Genomic DNA, 21,408 nt, shown 5'->3' with positions numbered 1-21,408 from the left:
GTCCGAAGATCTGGGCCCGAATCCATCGTTTTTTTGCACTCCACTCCACCCTGGGTTAGACAATGGCGATATGCAAATCAGCTCTGACCCTGTGCCCCATGGGAACAGTCCAGTCCGAACTACAAAAGCCATGTCCTTCCCAGAACGGAATCAAGCATCCGAGGACCGGACCGGTTTCGAGGTAACACCTCTCATCAGCCCGGCTAGCTTGACTCCAGTGGTGTGGAGTGCCTGGGACCCACGTCTGGGCATCCCCAGCGCACTTAGGGCGGAATATGTAAACAAAACAGGTGATGGACCGAATGTGGATCAATGTCACACACTCACCCCAGTCCGAAGATCTGGGCCCGAATCCATCGTTTTTTTGCACTACACACCACCCTGGGTTAGACAATGGCGATATGCAAATCAGCTCTGACCCTGTGCCCCATGGGAACAGTCCAGTCCGAACTACAAAAGCCATGTCCTTCCCAGAACGGAATCAAGCATCCGAGGACCGGACCGATTTCGAGGTAACACCTCTCATCAGCCCGGCTAGCTTGACTCCAGTGGTGTGGAGTGCCTGGGACCCACGTCTGGGCATCCCCAGCGCACTTAGGGCGGAATATGTAAACAAAACAGGTGATGGACCGAATGTGGATCAATGTCACACACTCACCCCAGTCCGAAGATCTGGGCCCGAATCCATCGTTTTTTTGCACTCCACACCACCCTGGGTTAGACAATGGTGATATGCAAATCAGCTCTGACCCTGTGCCCCATGGGAACAGTCCAGTCCGAACTACAAAAGCCATGTCCTTCCCAGAACGGAATCAAGCATCCGAGGACCGGACCGGTTTCGAGGTAACACCTCTCATCAGCCCGGCTAGCTTGACTCCAGTGGTGTGGAGTGCCTGGGACCCACGTCTGGGCATCCCCAGCGCACTTAGGGCGGAATATGTAAACAAAACAGGTGATGGACTGAATGTGGATCAATGTCACACACTCACCCCAGTCCGAAGATCTGGGCCCGAATCCATCGTTTTTTTGCACTCCACACCACCCTGGGTTAGACAATGGCGATATGCAAATCAGCTCTGACCCTGTGCCCCATGGGAACAGTCCAGTCCGAACTACAAAAGCCATGTCCTTCCCAGAACGGAATCAAGCATCCGAGGACCGGACCGGTTTCGAGGTAACACCTCTCATCAGCCCGGCTAGCTTGACTCCAGTGGTGTGGAGTGCCTGGGACCCACGTCTGGGCATCCCCAGCGCACTTAGGGCGGAATATGTAAACAAAACAGGTGATGGACCGAATGTGGATCAATGTCACACACTCACCCCAGTCCGAAGATCTGGGCCCGAATCCATCGTTTTTTTGCACTCCACACCACCCTGGGTTAGACAATGGCGATATGCAAATCAGCTCTGACCCTGTGCCCCATGGGAACAGTCCAGTCCGAACTACAAAAGCCATGTCCTTCCCAGAACGGAATCAAGCATCCGAGGACCGGACCGGTTTCGAGGTAACACCTCTCATCAGCCCGGCTAGCTTGACTCCAGTGGTGTGGAGTGCCTGGGACCAACGTCTGGGCATCCCCAGCGCACTTAGGGCGGAATATGTAAACAAAACAGGTGATGGACCGAATGTGGATCAATGTCACACACTCACCCCAGTCCGAAGATCTGGACCCGAATCCATCGTTTTTTTGCACTCCACACCACCCTGGGTTAGACAATGGCGATATGCAAATCAGCTCTGACCCTGTGCCCCATGGGAACAGTCCAGTCCGAACTACAAAAGCCATGTCCTTCCCAGAATGGAATCAAGCATCCGAGGACCGGACCGGTTTCGAGGTAACACCACTCATCAGCCCGGCTAGCTTGACTCCAGTGGTGTGGAGTGCCTGGGACCCACGTCTGGGCATCCCCAGCGCACTTAGGGCGGAATATGTAAACAAAACAGGTGATGGACCGAATGTGGATCAATGTCACACACTCACCCCAGTCCGAAGATCTGGGCCCGAATCCATCGTTTTTTTGCACTACACACCACCCTGGGTTAGACAATGGCGATATGCAAATCAGCTCTGACCCTGTGCCCCATGGGAACAGTCCAGTCCGAACTACAAAAGCCATGTCCTTCCCAGAACGGAATCAAGCATCCGAGGACCGGACCGGTTTCGAGGTAACACCTCTCATCAGCCCGGCTAGCTTGACTCCAGTGGTGTGGAGTGCCTGGGACCCACGTCTGGGCATCCCCAGCGCACTTAGGGCGGAATATGTAAACAAAACAGGTGATGGACCGAATGTGGATCAATGTCACACACTCACCCCAGTCCGAAGATCTGGGCCCGAATCCATCGTTTTTTTGCACTCCACTCCACCCTGGGTTAGACAATGGCGATATGCAAATCAGCTCTGACCCTGTGCCCCATGGGAACAGTCCAGTCCGAACTACAAAAGCCATGTCCTTCCCAGAACGGAATCAAGCATCCGAGGACCGGACCGGTTTCGAGGTAACACCTCTCATCAGCCCGGCTAGCTTGACTCCAGTGGTGTGGAGTGCCTGGGACCCACGTCTGGGCATCCCCAGCGCACTTAGGGCGGAATATGTAAACAAAACAGGTGATGGACCGAATGTGGATCAATGTCACACACTCACCCCAGTCCGAAGATCTGGGCCCGAATCCATCGTTTTTTTGCACTACACACCACCCTGGGTTAGACAATGGCGATATGCAAATCAGCTCTGACCCTGTGCCCCATGGGAACAGTCCAGTCCGAACTACAAAAGCCATGTCCTTCCCAGAACGGAATCAAGCATCCGAGGACCGGACCGATTTCGAGGTAACACCTCTCATCAGCCCGGCTAGCTTGACTCCAGTGGTGTGGAGTGCCTGGGACCCACGTCTGGGCATCCCCAGCGCACTTAGGGCGGAATATGTAAACAAAACAGGTGATGGACCGAATGTGGATCAATGTCACACACTCACCCCAGTCCGAAGATCTGGGCCCGAATCCATCGTTTTTTTGCACTCCACACCACCCTGGGTTAGACAATGGTGATATGCAAATCAGCTCTGACCCTGTGCCCCATGGGAACAGTCCAGTACGAACTACAAAAGCCATGTCCTTCCCAGAACGGAATCAAGCATCCGAGGACCGGACCGGTTTTGAGGTAACACCTCTCATCAGCCCGGCTAGCTTGACTCCAGTGGTGTGGAGTGCCTGGGACCCACGTCTGGGCATCCCCAGCGCACTTAGGGCGGAATATGTAAACAAAACAGGTGATGGACTGAATGTGGATCAATGTCACACACTCACCCCAGTCCGAAGATCTGGGCCCGAATCCATCGTTTTTTTGCACTCCACACCACCCTGGGTTAGACAATGGCGATATGCAAATCAGCTCTGACCCTGTGCCCCATGGGAACAGTCCAGTCCGAACTACAAAAGCCATGTCCTTCCCAGAACGGAATCAAGCATCCGAGGACCGGACCGGTTTCGAGGTAACACCTCTCATCAGCCCGGCTAGCTTGACTCCAGTGGTGTGGAGTGCCTGGGACCCACGTCTGGGCATCCCCAGCGCACTTAGGGCGGAATATGTAAACAAAACAGGTGATGGACCGAATGTGGATCAATGTCACACACTCACCCCAGTCCGAAGATCTGGGCCCGAATCCATCGTTTTTTTGCACTCCACACCACCCTGGGTTAGACAATGGCGATATGCAAATCAGCTCTGACCCTGTGCCCCATGGGAACAGTCCAGTCCGAACTACAAAAGCCATGTCCTTCCCAGAACGGAATCAAGCATCCGAGGACCGGACCGGTTTCGAGGTAACACCTCTCATCAGCCCGGCTAGCTTGACTCCAGTGGTGTGGAGTGCCTGGGACCAACGTCTGGGCATCCCCAGCGCACTTAGGGCGGAATATGTAAACAAAACAGGTGATGGACCGAATGTGGATCAATGTCACACACTCACCCCAGTCCGAAGATCTGGGGCTGAATCCATCGTTTTTTTGCACTCCACACCACCCTGGGTTAGACAATGGCGATATGCAAATCAGCTCTGACCCTGTGCCCCATGGGAACAGTCCAGTCCGAACTACAAAAGCCATGTCCTTCCCAGAAGGGAATCAAGCATCCGAGGACCGGACCGGTTTCGAGGTAACACCACTCATCAGCCCGGCTAGCTTGACTCCAGTGGTGTGGAGTGCCTGGGACCCACGTCTGGGCATCCCCAGCGCACTTAGGGCGGAATATGTAAACAAAACAGGTGATGGACCGAATGTGGATCAATGTCACACACTCACCCCAGTCCGAAGATCTGGGCCCGAATCCATCGTTTTTTTGCACTACACACCACCCTGGGTTAGACAATGGCGATATGCAAATCAGCTCTGACCCTGTGCCCCATGGGAACAGTCCAGTCCGAACTACAAAAGCCATGTCCTTCCCAGAACGGAATCAAGCATCCGAGGACCGGACCGGTTTCGAGGTAACACCTCTCATCAGCCCGGCTAGCTTGACTCCAGTGGTGTGGAGTGCCTGGGACCCACGTCTGGGCATCCCCAGCGCACTTAGGGCGGAATATGTAAACAAAACAGGTGATGGACCGAATGTGGATCAATGTCACACACTCACCCCAGTCCGAAGATCTGGGCCCGAATCCATCGTTTTTTTGCACTCCACACCACCCTGGGTTAGACAATGGCGATATGCAAATCAGCTCTGACCCTGTGCCCCATGGGAACAGTCCAGTCCGAACTACAAAAGCCATGTCCTTCCCAGAACGGAATCAAGCATCCGAGGACCGGACCGGTTTCGAGGTAACACCTCTCATCAGCCCGGCTAGCTTGACTCCAGTGGTGTGGAGTGCCTGGGACCCACGTCTGGGCATCCCCAGCGCACTTAGGGCGGAATATGTAAACAAAACAGGTGATGGACCGAATGTGGATCAATGTCACACACTCACCCCAGTCCGAAGATCTGGGCCCGAATCCATCGTTTTTTTGCACTACACACCACCCTGGGTTAGACAATGGCGATATGCAAATCAGCTCTGACCCTGTGCCCCATGGGAACAGTCCGGTCCGAACTACAAAAGCCATGTCCTTCCCAGAACGGAATCAAGCATCCGAGGACCGGACCGGTTTCGAGGTAACACCTCTCATCAGCCCGGCTAGCTTGACTCCAGTGGTGTGGAGTGCCTGGGACCCACGTCTGGGCATCCCCAGCGCACTTAGGGCGGAATATGTAAACAAAACAGGTGATGGACCGAATGTGGATCAATGTCACACACTCACCCCAGTCCGAAGATCTGGGCCCGAATCCATCGATTTTTTGCACTACACACCACCCTGGGTTAGACAATGGCGATATGCAAATCAGCTCTGACCCTGTGCCCCATGGGAACAGTCCAGTCTGAACTACAAAAGCCATGTCCTTCCCAGAACGGAATCAAGCATCCGAGGACCGGACCGGTTTCGAGGTAACACCTCTCATCAGCCCGGCTAGCTTGACTCCAGTGGTGTGGAGTGCCTGGGACCCACGTCTGGGCATCCCCAGCGCACTTAGGGCGGAATATGTAAACAAAACAGGTGATGGACCGAATGTGGATCAATGTCACACACTCACCCCAGTCCGAAGATCTGGGCCCGAATCCATCGTTTTTTTGCACTCCACACCACCCTGGGTTAGACAATGGCGATATGCAAATCAGCTCTGACCCTGTGCCCCATGGGAACAGTCCAGTCCGAACTACTTGTTGTTTTTACTGGATTCAAGAAAGCCGGGCTTGATTGCTCTCAAGCTCCTGCTTTACTGACTTGGCACACGTGCCCATAAACTCCTTCTTATAACTGCATTATGGTGATTCACTCCTGTAGCAACGCCCGTCCTACCCCGCTACTCCAAAGCCTTTCTCTCACCCCAGTGTAATTTATTTTGATCAAAATTTACTACAAAATAAACTCTTGATGCAACTTCCAAAATTAGACCTTTGCTCTTGTTACATCCTTGTCTCCTCCCCAAAAACTTAGCTTAGGCGAACATGACACACATTTGGCATCATCACTAGATACTCCTTTGATACCATAGTCCTACTCAGGAATTTCAATATAGCGAGATTGTCCTGTTATACTAAAGGCACGTGACACCATTTTATTTTATTTTCTGCAGTGATGTATTTGTCACCCTCCACTGTGGCCACAATAGTTAAACAAGTATTGGCAGAGCCATACTTCTGAAGTTGGCTGCCAACCTTTGGCTTTGCCACAGTTTGCAAATGTTTTTTGTAAAACTGTATAAGTGGATTACTTTTTCTGTGTAAGCACACATTGTGCAAGAAAAGAATGCTGTCACTCACAGAGAGGTAAGCCGATGGCTGAAGTTGGAAGACCTTGTGCTCCTTGTTGCATGCTGTGGTGGGCACAAATGGATAAAGAGAGATGACTGAAAGACCCAATAAATTAGTTTATTATATGCATAATATAGTCTTATAGCCAGCCGTAGAGGGCTATACCGGCTATTAAAGGCCCTCTCCAGCGTTACCTTTAACAAGGGAGAGGGACTTTAATAGCCGGTATAGCCCAGCTACGAAGGGCTATAAGGCTATTAGAACATTCTGCCACCAGAGGGCAGAATGTTCTAACAAAAAAAACAAAGCCTTATGGGAGCGTGAGCGGATTGGAATCCCCTCAGGCTCCCTGAAGCCTTTGTTCACAGCCAGAGCTGTGAACAAAGAAACATTGCAATGTTGGAGCTCCAGGCTTACAGCAGCCATTATAAGCCGGAGCACTCCATTGTTTTCAATGGAGCTCCCAACATTCCAATGTTCTAATTTTTATTAAAATCAAAATGTCTTGGCTAGTGCCAGATCTAACAATACTGCTGCAACAGCTGCCATTGGATCACCAGGGGAAGGAAGGAAAGCTTGAAAGGTACAAAAAAAATGTGCACACATAACTACATGGCAAAACCTGAAGAACACCCTATTGGTTTTGTCACATTTGTGTTGCCTTATGTATAAGAATGAATATCCAGTCACTGAATATACTTTAGAGGAAATGTGCAGACATTGACCTATTGATAATATGTGTAATTTACAACTAGGCCATTTTAACGCGTTTTTTTTATTTCACACACGAGACACATTTTAAATTACAATTTCGATAAACTTTTTTTATTTTTGAATAGATGATTGAAGGGAGAAGACAGAGAACGTTTACACTTGGTATACGTCAACAAAGGATCTCTAAATATGTATTTATGTGCTTCATGATTGAATGGTTTACATTCAAAAAGATAAATGTCTGAGACAGCCCTACCATGATTCAAACCAGTTACCGGCAGCTGTATACAAACTGCAAGTCAAATAGTGTAGGAGTTATCCGTACACTGTTTGAGGGTCTGAAAGTGACAGCTGTGAGAGCTGTGTTGAGTCCAACAACCTAAGGACTCGATTCAAAACAATAAGTGTAAACGAAAGGGCTGATTTCTGTGACTCAGACTGAATATACTTTTGTACTTTTCACAAATCAAAAAACTGGTGTAATAGTACCCCTGGAAAGCTGCACCAGGTTCAGGTTTTAAGGTGTACTATTGCAGAGTTTGGGTGACCGGTGGCAAAATTGATTGGCTGCCCTTCCGTTGGAATGTTGACTTACCTATTTGTTTTGGAACGATGACCCAGCTGTATATTACACCCCTTCATGATATCCCTCTATAGGTTTATCGACAGTGGATCCGTTCTGAATTTACCAGTGGACCACTGTATGGTTTTGTATTCTCCTTTTATTCAGAAATCTTTGGAGCAGCAGCACTTAAACCTTAGGGCCTGAAGAATGCCACACACACCTAGTTTGAGGGTACAATGGTAGAAACATGTTGACCGTCTTGGTTAACACATCCAAACAGATTTAATCCACTCCTGCAGTGTCCCTTGTTTTTAATCCTGACCCAGTTGCACCCTAATAAAGCTGTATGCACACCCTGTAGCCAGTTTTAACCAGCACCAAATTGCATGCTCTGCTTACCTCACCACCCACATGCTCCTAGCTGGGCATCTACCTTATCTCTTGAAAACATCAGTTGAGATCCTCCTCCTTAGTGGAAGAGTTGGAGCCCATACCATGCTAGGTTTGATGGTATGAAAAGGTTGCCTGTGATGACGCATGCTACTTCTGGTGGGTGAGGAAAACCGTCCTTAGTAAGGAATACTGGTTTCCAATTGGGATGTCTTAGTTTCCTGGATCTGTTCCCTTTCTTTCTCTCTCTCTTTTTCCCTCTTTTTGTTTTACCAGACCCAGGTCTTTATTTGTGTGATACTTTGTGACTTTGAAAAGCCAACACCTGCAGGTCTTAAAATCTCCCTTGGCTCTCTTTGCTGTGTTTGGATTATGTGAACAGCTACGGCTGTGGGCTTTTGTTTTGTTTCGCTTTGCTTTCCTCTCTTTTTCATAGCTGTTTCGTTTGACTCTCTGGTACGCTCGTTCTTTAGGAAACCCTCCAGTCAAAAGACATGGCTGATTTTGCAGGGCTAGCTCAGCCAACAATGACTCTCTAGACCAATTTATTCTCACAACTCCAGGCTTATGGGAATGGGCAACTACTCAGTGTCTGGTACAATCAGATGACCAGACCTAATTACTCAATCTAAAAAAACTCACACTTGCACCTCCATACATGGGGCAATTATGACCGAATATCTTCAGGGCAACTGCACCCATGGGTGTGACTGTCAAAAATTGTCACACAAGTCACCAGGCTTTTTCTTGACAATATGGTGTTCAGGACGGACTGGTCCTGATTGAGTGGCGATGCACCAGGGACAGGCTTTTCCTGATTGTCAGTACTGTCAAATGGATTGCAGATGCAATCCCAGTTGAAATTCAGGTCCTTGAGGGCAATTTGAAAACTTTTGTGTCAGCTACATTTCATAAAAAATATATGGAAGACACAAACAAAACTAATAAAGATTACAAAGATTCCATTTTGACTGCTAAGATCAAGAAGGATCTGGCAAGTTTTTTCACTTGAAAAAGTATACCCCTACACCAGCAAGGATTATGTACCACCAGATATGGACCAAAAGGAGGGAGATGGCTGAGCCCGGAGATGATTGTTCCTCTTCTGAGACTGATGATTGGTCAGGCTACTCTGAGTCGAGTGGTTCTAATCACTCTTGACAACAAAGGAGAGGCTACAGCAGGTGGTGTGGACAACACTCCAGCCCATCTTGTTATTGTTATTGTTATTTTTGATTTGTAGCGTGCTCAATCACCTACAGGCCTCTAAGCGCTCGGGAATCAATGGTAAACAACAACTTTGACAGTACAGAGGGCATCCACTAGCCTACGTGGCTCACAGGGCTCTCCTGAACAACAGCGTTTTCAGCCCCTTTCTGAAACGTAGGAGGTTTCCTTCCTTTCGTAGTGGCTCAGGTAGTGTGTTCCATAAATGCGGAACCAGCACCGAAAAGGCTCTACCGCCCTTGGTGGCAAGTTTGTACCGAGGGCAGACTAATAGCTGAGAGTCTGAGGTCCATCAGTGGTGGCACCCGGCCCCTTGGTACTACCATATGCCACAATTCCAACCTCCTCCACCTCCTTTTTACAACCTGACTTTTTTAGAGCAGGACTGGGGGAGATCAAGAGGAAGGAGAAGGCACCAACAGGTGGACATTCATTGGAGCCCCCAAAAGTCACCCTGTCACACCCGAAGCATGATGAAAACACACCCACAACAAGGCACGAGCAACAAGACGATCTAATCATCAATGACTTTTAAATTTACAAAGAACTCTCACAGTCCTTTCAGAAAATAAGATTACATCACTTTTTTGCAAACAACAGTGAGATTGAGTCTAGGGACTCACAACCCAACACAAATTTAAGGAGCAAATCTACTTTAACCCTCCCCCCCGACCCCCATATGGTTCCACCAGAGGTTCTGACCTTTGAAAAGGCAGTAATGAAAGATTTTGACATCAACAAGAAGGATGCCAGAAAACCCTTCTATAATCTCTCTAGACAGGACCAGTCAGCCATCAGTAGCCTCAGTACAGATACTTCCATTATGATCAGACCAGCTGAAAAGGGCGGTGCAAAAATCATCCTGGACACCAATACCTAGGATGAGTGTCTCCGACATTTGAGTGTAAGGGATTCCTATTGGTCACTACTTTAGGTTACTCTCTACAATCAAGTCAATGGTCGAGGAAGTAAAGAAAATGGACGGGCATCAGCCAAAGAAGCTGATTTCCTTGTAATAACTGACCTCATCACCCCATACTTTTACGTCCTCAAAAAATTTCACAACACTCAATGGCAGACCGATTATTTCAGACATTGGGTCGTTACTAGAACCACTCTCTCAGTTTGTAGATTCCTTTATAAGACCCTTAGTGCGTGAGATGCCTACCTACCTCCAGGACACTAAAGATGTCCTTAGACTCCTAGATAGTTGGGCATTTGACATTGAAATTGATTTCCTCATCTCCTTTGATATATACTTGCAACCCCCAAGATCATACTCTTGTCACTGTGGAGTCCCTGCTTCAAGCCAGTACTTATGAATAACTAACACCAGTATCTTTCATCATGAAATGTGCCCACCTGGCCATGAAAGAGAATTGCTTTCATTTTAAAGACAATTTTCACCCCGAGTGGGCTGGGTATGCTCAGACGTGAGTCCCAGGCTCTCCACATCACTGGAGTCAAGCTATCCACGCTGAAGAAGGCTGATAGCCAGAAACCGGTCCTTGGATGCTTGATTCCGGTCTAGGAAAGACATGGCTTGGTAGTTCGGGCTGGTCTGTTCCCATGAGGCACTGGGTCAAGGCTGATTTGCATATAGCCATTGTCTGACCTAGGGTGGTGTGGAGTGCAATAAAACGATGGATTTAGGCCCAGATCTTTGTACTGGGGTGAATGTAAGACATTGTTCTGCATTCTGTCCATCAACTGTGTTTTTTGCAATTTTCATTTTAAAGACTGCCTCTATCGACAAACGTCTGGGACTTCAATGGGCAGTATCTTTGCCCCAAGCTTGGTGAATCTTTACATGCATGCATTTTAGACAAAACATGTCCTTTCCACTACCAACCCCTACCACTCTAACAAACATATGTGGAAACGTTACATCTATGACGTTTTGGTCATCTGTCATAGGGGTGCAACATCCATTACTTTGTTCCACCAATGGAGGAACTCTGTCAATACTTTTTTGAGACTTACTTGTGAGCATAGTAAAAAGCAGCTTTCCTTCTTGGACCTGCTAATTTACCCTTCAGCTGGTATTTTGGAAACTGAAATGTACAAAAAAACGATGGCCCGGAATTCCTTGCTGTCCTATCACAGCTTTCATCCCAAATCATTAAGGGATTACCTCCCATTTGGTCAGTTCCTTCGCCTCAGGTGCAATTGCTCTCATATACAGAAGTTCAAGCAACATACAGGTACACTGTCCACCCAGCTTGTAGATAGACAATATCCTGCTCCGCTCATACAGGCGTCAGCTAACAGAGCTAGGAACAATAATCAGGACGCACTTTTGGAAATCAGACCACCAAAGCCACAAACAGAAAGAATAGTATGTGTTACCACCTACTCTAGTCTCTCCAGTTCAATTCAGAAATCAATATGCAGCAATTGAATATTTTTTAACAAGGGGCATAAGTCCATCTCACGACCCCTGTTTGTGTTTAAACGCAGCCACACAATTAAGGACAGGCTGGTTACACACTGGCCTACCAAAAGTGCTTGGCCATTTTCTGTGTGGCTCCTGCAGAGTCTGTGCCCTGACGGAACACACAACACTCATTGACATTGGGATGAATACCCCTTGGGAACTGAGACCGAATACAAATTGCAATAGTGGGAAACTCATTTACCTCATTATATGTCCCTGTGGTGTATGCTATGTTGGGATGACAACACGTAATATCAAAACTACTATCATGAAACACGAACGCTATAAGGTGTAAAAAAAAGACTACCAAACTGACCGGTTACTTTATCGACAAAGGACATATAGCTGATGAATTACACTGGACAGTACTCAACAAACCCACAGTACCAACATCAGTCACTAACATTTTACAATATATTTTTTTATAAAATAACAGAAATTGATTTTTAAATTACATAGCCACATTAATGGGCTCAACGATAAAATCCATGGTCGTCAATCCCCTGAACTGTTCTACTCCACCTGCTGTAGGGTACCCTCACTGTTGGCCACTTTATATAATCATTTATATACAACTTTAGCCATTTTTAAGTACATGGATATGCATGTGCTTGTGCATTCTCCAACACCACTTCCAGATACCAGGCATCACTGAGTATGGAGCTATCTACTGCTTGACTGTACATTGAAATTGACTCTGAGCTGTAGAACTCTTTCTAACATTTGAGAGGGCATCTGAATTGCTTCTGGCGCCCTCGCACCTGCCTTTGGAAGCTTTCTTACAAGGCTCTCACTCTACTTTTGGGGTTTTGACATATATGCACACGGCCCCCCATTCAGCCTGTTGTGCCTCTCTACGAGGTTTTGATAACCCACCTTAGTGGTAGGACGAGGCGGTCGCAGCGGGCTTTGTTATCATTTTACACGACTTCCCTGCATTAGGGTACACCGCTATGAGAGCATCCCATTTTTCATCATAGTCCCTCGGTTGGCACGTTGTGCCTCTTACTGAGGTCTTGACAACCTGTCTTAGCGGCACACCGCATTTGACTCTCTACAATTATGCCCTTGCTACTTGGCTTTATTTACAATTTTATTGCTGACATTATCCCCTGTGGCTCTCAATCATTGTTATTGGGGACAGAAAAACCCTCGTTTTGAGCAGTCGTCTTAAGGACATACTTATATGAGAGGTGTACACATATTCTGTCTTTAAGCGCAGAGTGCCCTTGGCACGGGTCATTTGTTTCCACTGTTTTTTCTGGTTTTAACTGGTTTGCTAAACTCTTGACTGGTAGCGTGAAAATATTATGAGTATATGAGCACCGACTGACACCTGTGAAGCTTCTACTTGCTCATATAACGTTCCCAATGGGCGTCTTATTCACGCCATCCTCTTGGATACTCAGAGACATCCTTATTTGATATAATATTTGGTTATTTTGACATACTGTCTCTGCCTTTTCTTTTCTACATTAATACTGTTTCCAGGCCTCCAGCGCCTCATTCTTTATTTTCTCACTCTCGCCTACGGTTCTTCCTTAAGATAAAGAGTACCCTGAGCCCCACACCAGGGCCACCGAGTTGAGGCACCTCACCTGCAATTTGCAGGTAAGCCCCATTTGGGTTGCCTGCCCACCTGCATTTATGCATTGCACACATATAGTGGCAAGTAGTTGTATTATGAATGTCATCCTGATTTAGGCATTACATGCATTGATTACAGGATCAACTGTATTTGTCATAGAGGGTGGGTGACTGGTGGCACAATTGATTGGCCGCCCTGGTTTTGGAATGGTGACTTACCTATTTGTTTTGGAACGGTAACCCAGCTGTATATTACAATCCTGTATTATATCCCTCCACAGGTGTATCAACAGTGAATCCCCTCTGAACTTACCAGTGGACCACTGTATGGTTTCGTATTCTCATTTTATTCACAAACGTTTGGAGCAGCAGCACTTCCACCTTATGTCCTGTCGAATACCACACACCTCGTTTGAGAGTACAAGGCAGACACATGTTGACCGTCTTGGGTAACACATTCCAATAGGTTTAATCCACTCCTGCAGTGTACCTTGTTTTTAATCCTGACCCAGGAGTGCCCTAATAAACCTGTGGGTGCACCTTGTAGCCAGTTATACCCATCACATCACCATTGCATGCTCTGCTCACCTCACCACCTACAAGCTCTTATCTCTTGGAAAAATCATTTGAGCCCCTCCTCCTTCATGGAAGAGTTGGAGCCCACACCATGACTAGGTTTTGTGGTATGAGGAGGTTCCCAATGATGAAGTATGCTACCTCTGGTGGGTGATGGAAACCATCCTCAAAAAGGAATACTCCTTTCCAGTTGGGTTGCCTTAGTTTCCTGGATCCAATCCCTTTCTTTCTCTCCCTCTCTCTTTCTTCCTCTTTTTCTTGTTACTGACCCAGGTGTTTATTTATGTGATATATTCGGACTTTGGGGAGCCAACACCTGCTTGTCTTAAAGTCTCCCTTGACCCTTTCTGTTGTGTTTGTTCTATTGCACTGTAAGTTAGGCCCTAGGTAGCCCTATGGGCAGGGTGCTGTGTAAGTAAAAGGTAGGACATGTGCCTTTATAGTGTGGCATGTCCTGTTAGTAACAAACAGCCTATTTTGTTTCTCACTTCTATGAGGCCTACTCCTTTCAGAGGCTAGCATTGGAAATGCTGTTATATGTTTTTAAGTGGTAATTCCTGAAAGGAGTAGCGTTCACATGTTTAGTAAGTTTAGAACGGTAGTGACAAATCCTGGTGTCGTTGGATTTTACATTACTATTTTAGAAATGCCACCTTAAGAAAGTGGATATTTCTCTGTGCTTATGACACTTTGTACTTTGCAGCCTGACTTCAATCCACGTCCAGGCCTGGGTGACAGCCACACTTTGTAAATACTTTCCAGACGACCATCACACAGGAAGGGGTGGGTGTGACAGGGTTACATCTGCGTTCATCTGCATACTGATGGTCTTCTTGGGCTGGGAGAGGGAGATGGCGTTTACCCTTTACAATTGTACAGGCTGTGTCCTGCCCTCACACAAAGGCCTGATTTACCCCCTACTGATGCCTGGAGCCAGAGCTGGTTTTGAATGGATTGCTGTGTACTTCTAAAGATTATTTTGAAGGTCCCCCTTGAACAAAGACACATTTTGGTATAAGGACTTGACCTCTGACACCCCCAGTTGAGTTCATTTTGAGGTCCTGAGGAGACTCTGCACTAAGAGGAGCTACAATGCCAGGACAGACTGCCACTTTGCGCCTGCTTTGCTGTGTTGGCCTGATACAAGCTGATTGCTGTGCTGTCAGGAGGGACTGCCACTTTGCACTGTGCCCTTCTATGTTGGCCTGCTGCCTCTGCAGTGAGGGAGAGGAAGGGGCAATCCTGCCCTCTGTATCCAATTACTCAAAGAGCTCCAAGGGCTTGTCAAGCTTGCCTCGTGTCATACAGGTTTTCATCTATTATTTCTATGCCACTACTGGGCCCTGCCAACCGTAAGCCCTGTAGGAGCGCGTTATTGCTTAGGTGCCCTAATCAACAGGTACGTGCTTTTACATATTTCAAGATCAGCGTACTTCCATCTACCCTTGCAGTGTGGGCCGAGCACAAGTTAAGAGCCCCTCCTGCTCTGCACACCAACTGGGTGTTGAATGTTGCTTCCTTTAACCCCTTGCGTGCTCATGACGGCCGGGAGCCGTCACAGTGGGCCTGTGTGGAGGACAGCTCCCGGCATCCGAACTCCGCCCACTAATAAAAGCTCCTGCACAGAGGGAAAATTTGCCGCGCACACAAGGGGTTAAGCACAGTGCTTGTGTGGCATCGGGATTGACACGTGCGTGTTCGCAGGGATACTAGCAGAGACCTGTGCTAAATAATCCAGTGCAGCGCACCTGATCGTCGCCTAGCCCTGCCGAAGCATCGCTGAGACAACAGAGGGCAACGCCCCTCCTGCTGAGGCAGCTGCAGCAAGCCCCCCCACCAAGCCAACTGGATTCCTGAAGACAGAGAACTGTGAGTATTGAGACCAGTTCAGTCTCACCGTCCACCTTATAGGTCCTCATGGGCAGTTGGATTGGATTAAAGCAGTCTGGGCGGGGTGTTACCATATCTTACTTGAAAGACATCATCCCAAGCCAAGGCGTTCAGACACTCATTTGTCTGCCCTTAAGATTCCTGTAACTCCCTAAAGGGAGCGCCCGTATCTTTTAAGCATTGTGTTTGTGGATACTGGCACCCATAAATCACTGTGAGTGCTCTGAAGTGAGCTCAATTTTAAAGTACTATGCATTGGATTACTTGAACTGGACCTGAGTGGTCCCAGCATTGTCAGCCAGCTATCCTCGCAGTTGGTGGGGAGAACATATTGTCTGCATAAAGTTTAATAGGAGTGATATTTGGTGATTTATGTGTTTTCTTCATAATCTGACTTGCATTACATGCACTATGGTAGTGATGTATGTCATTTTTGTCTTGCTTTGTTCTTGATAACAAGTATTATAATGGTAACTTCATAATACGAACAGCATTTATGATTCATATCTTTTTGGTCTATGTTATGTGTAATATACTATATATTTTTTATATAATCCTGTGTGGAGTCTCTTGTGGTGTATTTCTTGTGTTATTGTGTGAGTTTGTTGCACAAATGCTTTAAACATTGTCTCTGATGATAAACCTTACTGCTCTGTACCAAGTTACCAGAGGGTGAGCACAGGTTATGGTTGGTGTTACTTGCTTGCCCTGACTGGAGTTGTGGGTTCAGCTTGGCTTAGGGGCATTCCCTAGCCAACCAGAAACCCCACTTCTAACAGATTTAAATTTAAAGTTTTAACACCAATTTTTCATCCCTTAGGTGGGATTTACTACTGAGGATTTCTCAACACTCAAGGCACACAAATCTGCAGCAATAAAGCCTCTAGCACAGAGGTCTTCCAACTCGGGGGCAGGCCCTCCTAGGGGGACCTCACGCGATCCAATGCGGGCACCAAGCTTTAGCCAAAGAAGCATTATGCTGATAACAGCGCTTTATTTAAAGCAGTAAGCCGCTCTGCAATGGGCCCCCACTAACATATTTTGCCATGTATATTCTAGTTGAGACTATGTGTAAAAAGGGAAGGGACTCCAGATATTATTCAGAACCCCCACCCCCATTTATAATAATTACCCTGTGAATACTTTTACACATTAGTGAGGCCTGCCTGACCAGACTAGTATGTTTGGCAATTATGTATTTTATTGTATTTTTAAAATGGTACCAGAACTAACTCCAATGTTTAAACATGTCTATACTTATTTAAACATTGCCAATTTAATAGAATAATTGTGAAAAATTCAGGGGGGGCGCTTTCTTTTCTCCAATTGGGGGTATAGCATTAAATTGTTTGAATACCACTGCTCTAGCGGTTTTCATTCGTCCCTTTGGGCTTAATGTCTATTCTTTATACTGATAACACCCAAATCTTATTTCATTTTAGCAACCATACCAGTGATGTCCCATTACTGCAAGGATGTCTTTCTACAGTACGGAACTGGATGGGACAAAACTGGCTTAAACTAAACACAGACAAACATAAATGTATTGGAGGGGCTCGTAATACCTGAAGCTCCACCATTTAGTCGGAGGACTTTGGTCCCTGTTCCCCATCTTCCAAACAGGTGAAGAGTCTAGGAGTCAAAACCTAGCCCCCCCACAGACTTTGGGTGATTGTATCTTTAATATGAGAAGCCTCCTCCCCGTTTGATCATTACTACCTCGTGAGGTTAGCCAACCCTGTGTAGCGGCTCTCTTCAGCGACAGGCTGGACTATCGCAATAGTCTTTATTTAGGCATAAAGTAACCTTATCAACCACTAATCCTTTTTGGGTACCAGAGTAGCGTGCTAGTCGCCAAAAAGCGCGTTGATGCCACATCAGGGATAGTAAGCACTATATAAATACAATTACAATTACAATTTATGCTGCGCCTTCAATCCATTCAAAATCAGGCAGACTGGATTGTAGCCAACACACCATGTTATAGCCATGCCAGGCCCATTCCGAACACCCTTTGCTGGTTTCCTATTTGACAACGTAACACCCTAAGGTGTCTTGCATCACTCATCAGTTCCTCTATGGCAAGTCACCAGCATTTAACTCTGGAAGACTAAGGAAATGCTTCCATTGGAAGGGTTTGTTCACAGTTTTCTTTACACCTTCATATTACCCAGCTCCACAAAACACACCTTGAGGGCCAGGTCATTACAGTCCAAGCCTCACGCATTTGTAACGATCCACTTGAGGAGCTGCAATATTTATCTAGGTCCACTGGAATTATGTCAATCTGCAGCTGTAGTGTTTTTCTGCATAATCATGGATTTACGGCATTTGCCACATAATCCATCATCTCATGCATATTTTAAAATTTTAGTTTAAAAAAATGTGTTTCTAGCTCAAACAGATCAAATGTTACTAAAAATGCATCGAAGAGTGCTGCTGTGCAATGGAAGGCCATTCGCAAAGGCTGACTGTTCACCTTTCAGTTGCATACTGCTCTATTTGGGTGTAGAACTAGTGCTAACAAGGTGACCTTTTCGGACAGACCGTATCAATGTGTAAAAATGACAAAAAATTGAAATTATACTATCACAAAATGTGCTGCATTAAGCTGCATAACTTGCCTTTTCTTTCTGCCTAATTTAGTATGCCATAAAAAAATAATTAAAATAAACGTACTTTTTATCTTGCAGCACCACGTCCTCCTCCCCCGGGTGTCTTCACTCCTCACAGAAGCTCCGTAAGCAGGAAACTGCACTCCCCAATCCTGGCACTACTCTCACGGCTTAAAAGCAGCACCAGAATTGGATAGAGCAGGCTCTCCCAGCATTCCTAAGAGCACTGGAGGCCTGCGCTTTCTCTAACCTAGCTGTCTATGAAAGCTAGGTTAGAGAGCATTAAAATGCTGGCTGGCTGGCCGTATCAAGAAGGCCGACCAAAGAGACATACGCATTTTAAAGCACATAGCTCTCTGCTGCTGCCACTCAGCAGCGCTGGCCCCACCCCATCCTGACACTTAGCTCAGGACAGGTTGCTGAAAAATAAAACGGTAATAAATGAACTTTAGTACTGTTTATTTGTTTAGCTCTGGGGCTTGTGGGGCGATGCTCCTCTGCTCAAATGGAGGAGCCGGCTCTCCTTGAGGGCAAACTCTAAATGGAGGCCTTACTGTCTTAATAGGCAGGATGACTATGTTTGAGGCTCCATTGAAATGATTAGGATATTGAGCGCGGCACATGAAGCCAGACCAGGCTCCAACATGGCCGACTCGCATCAGGTGAATGAAGATAGAGGTACTGCAGCACCTGAGGTTTGGCTCAAACCCTTGAGAAGATGGCCCATGCCCAGGGCGTGTGCAAGTGTTAGTATGATCTCCTGCTTTACATGACCTCAGCATGTGTCTAGACCAGAGATCTTCAAACTGAAGGGCGGGACCCCCGCCCCCCCCCCCCCCCTCAATTTTTATTAGAAAAGACAGTGGCTCCTGCGGGAAAGATACTTAATAGTTCATTAGAAGGAAGGCAAAAAATCGCATATATAAAATCAGGGATTAAGATGAGATGTCAAACAGAAAAAGGCTCGGACACACTGGTTGAGTTCTTCAGTACTTATATTGAAAGTCAAATTTGCAGTGAAATAGTTTTATACGACATAGTAGAAAATATTTACAATTTGTGTAGTGTGTCCCAAATGAAGTTGTGAACCAAAACATATAAGTGACATTTGTGAAACAATTTGTGCAAGGTTTCATTTAAATTTGGTTGTTTACAAAAAGCGACCACTCTCTCTTTTTTTAATCAATTTCTAAAAACACAACTCTCAATCTTCCCCAGATGTCCCCAACATTGTAGGTCCTGAAGAGACCCTGCATCCATAATAGGGTCGAAACGCCGTCGACAACTGAAAAGCAAACCATTCAACTGTGCACTCTATTATTATATAGATGCTATGTATTTTGAAAAAAGAGATTGGTCGCTTTTTGTAAACAACCAAATTTAAATGAAACCTTGCACAAATTAGATTAAATTAGAAAACAGATTTTATTCTAATTGAGGAGGGTCCGGCATTAAAATGTTTTAAGACCACGGTTCTGGACAGATGGGAAAACAGCCAGAACTACGCAGTACCATTACAACGTGGGCAATACAACAAACGCATTGTTACCACACGTTCCATTACCACGGAAGTTATTACAACGACTTGCATTAGGGAGCGTGTTGTTGGATTTTAAATCCAACACCTTCCCTACTGTAGCACAGACTGTAATTGGAATAGTAATGTATACTATTTCAAAGTCCAGAGCTTCCCTAAGGTAAGTCGTTGTAACAACTTGCGTGGTAATGGAACCCATGGTACAAACACCTTTGTTGTATTGGCCGTGTTGTAAAAGCATGCGTGATCGTGTCATACATCTGACGGATGAGTTGCTTTCTTCTGAGCATAATCTGTCCATCACGGTCTAATTGTAAAAATTTAAGGTCAGGGTCCCAAAGTTATTCTTACAAGTCCACCGCCAGTGCTATCAAATTCCAGCTCGGGCAAATACCAACGTTGCCTTATCTTGATTATACCTCATTCCTCTTTGTTTCACCATCCTACACTTTCTATCCCTTTATCTCACGCTTGAAAGCTCTTCTTCATCTCTGCTTCCTCCCTTTGTCATTATTTTTCTATCTTTGTCTCCCTCCTTCTTTCTCCCCTTTCTGCCTTTCACTCTCTTACTCTAAGTCAAAGTCTGATAATGAAAAATAAATCCTGGACGCCAAAGATGACAGCAGGAGCTCATCTCCTGCAAACACCGGCACAAATTAAGAAGAGCTTCCAACCCTATCCGATTCCCTTTGGGAAGCTAGATGAAGATGCACTCTCACCGCCCCTGAAGGCGCCATCTCATAACTCACTGGATAAGTTAAAGGTGGGGTCTGGGGAGAGAAGTCACTGCATGAGCTTTAGCAGGGTGCGGGGGAGGACAAAGGGGAGGGCAGTTGTTATTTATAAACATGGAAACAATTCCCAGAAAACAAAAAGCAGCATTCAGGGTGGGCGAGCCACCAACAAAGCAGCTGCACAGATCGACCGTGGCCTAAGCCGACAGCAGCGGGGGCGCCGCGCCAAAAAACGTCACCCCGTGATGTGTATGGCGCCATTTATATAGACCTGGCCTGCTAAAAGATGATGGGTCTGAGGAACAGGAAGAAAAGCATGTCAGTGCTATAAAATACAAAGAAAATAATAAATTAATCCATAAAATTCATAGAACAGGACTCAGCACCTCAGCATTGCTAATCAAGAAGGGGTTTCGCTCACAAAAGGCAAATCAGAGCAAGGTAATTGGCCACTCGCTTGAATTGAACAGCCATTGGATGTCTCCCTAAATGTTTTGAAACCCAATAGGTAACAATAGCGAATAATAGCTCGCTGTTTAAGCAATTTCTGAACTGGAAACAATCGCTATTGTGGGATCAGTTAAATAAAAACCTAAAATCCTGAGATCCACCTTCCACCACCTCACACCCTAAAAGAAAACCAGGCTTGTAGACCTTTAGGGTCTCAAAAGGGCCGCGCGACAGTGCGGACCACGCCCACATTTTGTGTGAGTGTATAAAGTGACCATAGATTTTACATCACTCACTACAGGTTAAAGGGTACAGTTGAGGAAATAACGTTTGAGCTTCAAA

This window comes from Lissotriton vulgaris, chromosome 1_2, assembly GCF_964263255.1.
Source record: "Lissotriton vulgaris chromosome 1_2, aLisVul1.2, whole genome shotgun sequence".
NCBI lineage: Eukaryota > Metazoa > Chordata > Amphibia > Caudata > Salamandridae > Lissotriton > Lissotriton vulgaris.
The sequence above is the reverse complement of the archived record's forward strand: the minus strand, read 5'-3'. Positions refer to the sequence as shown.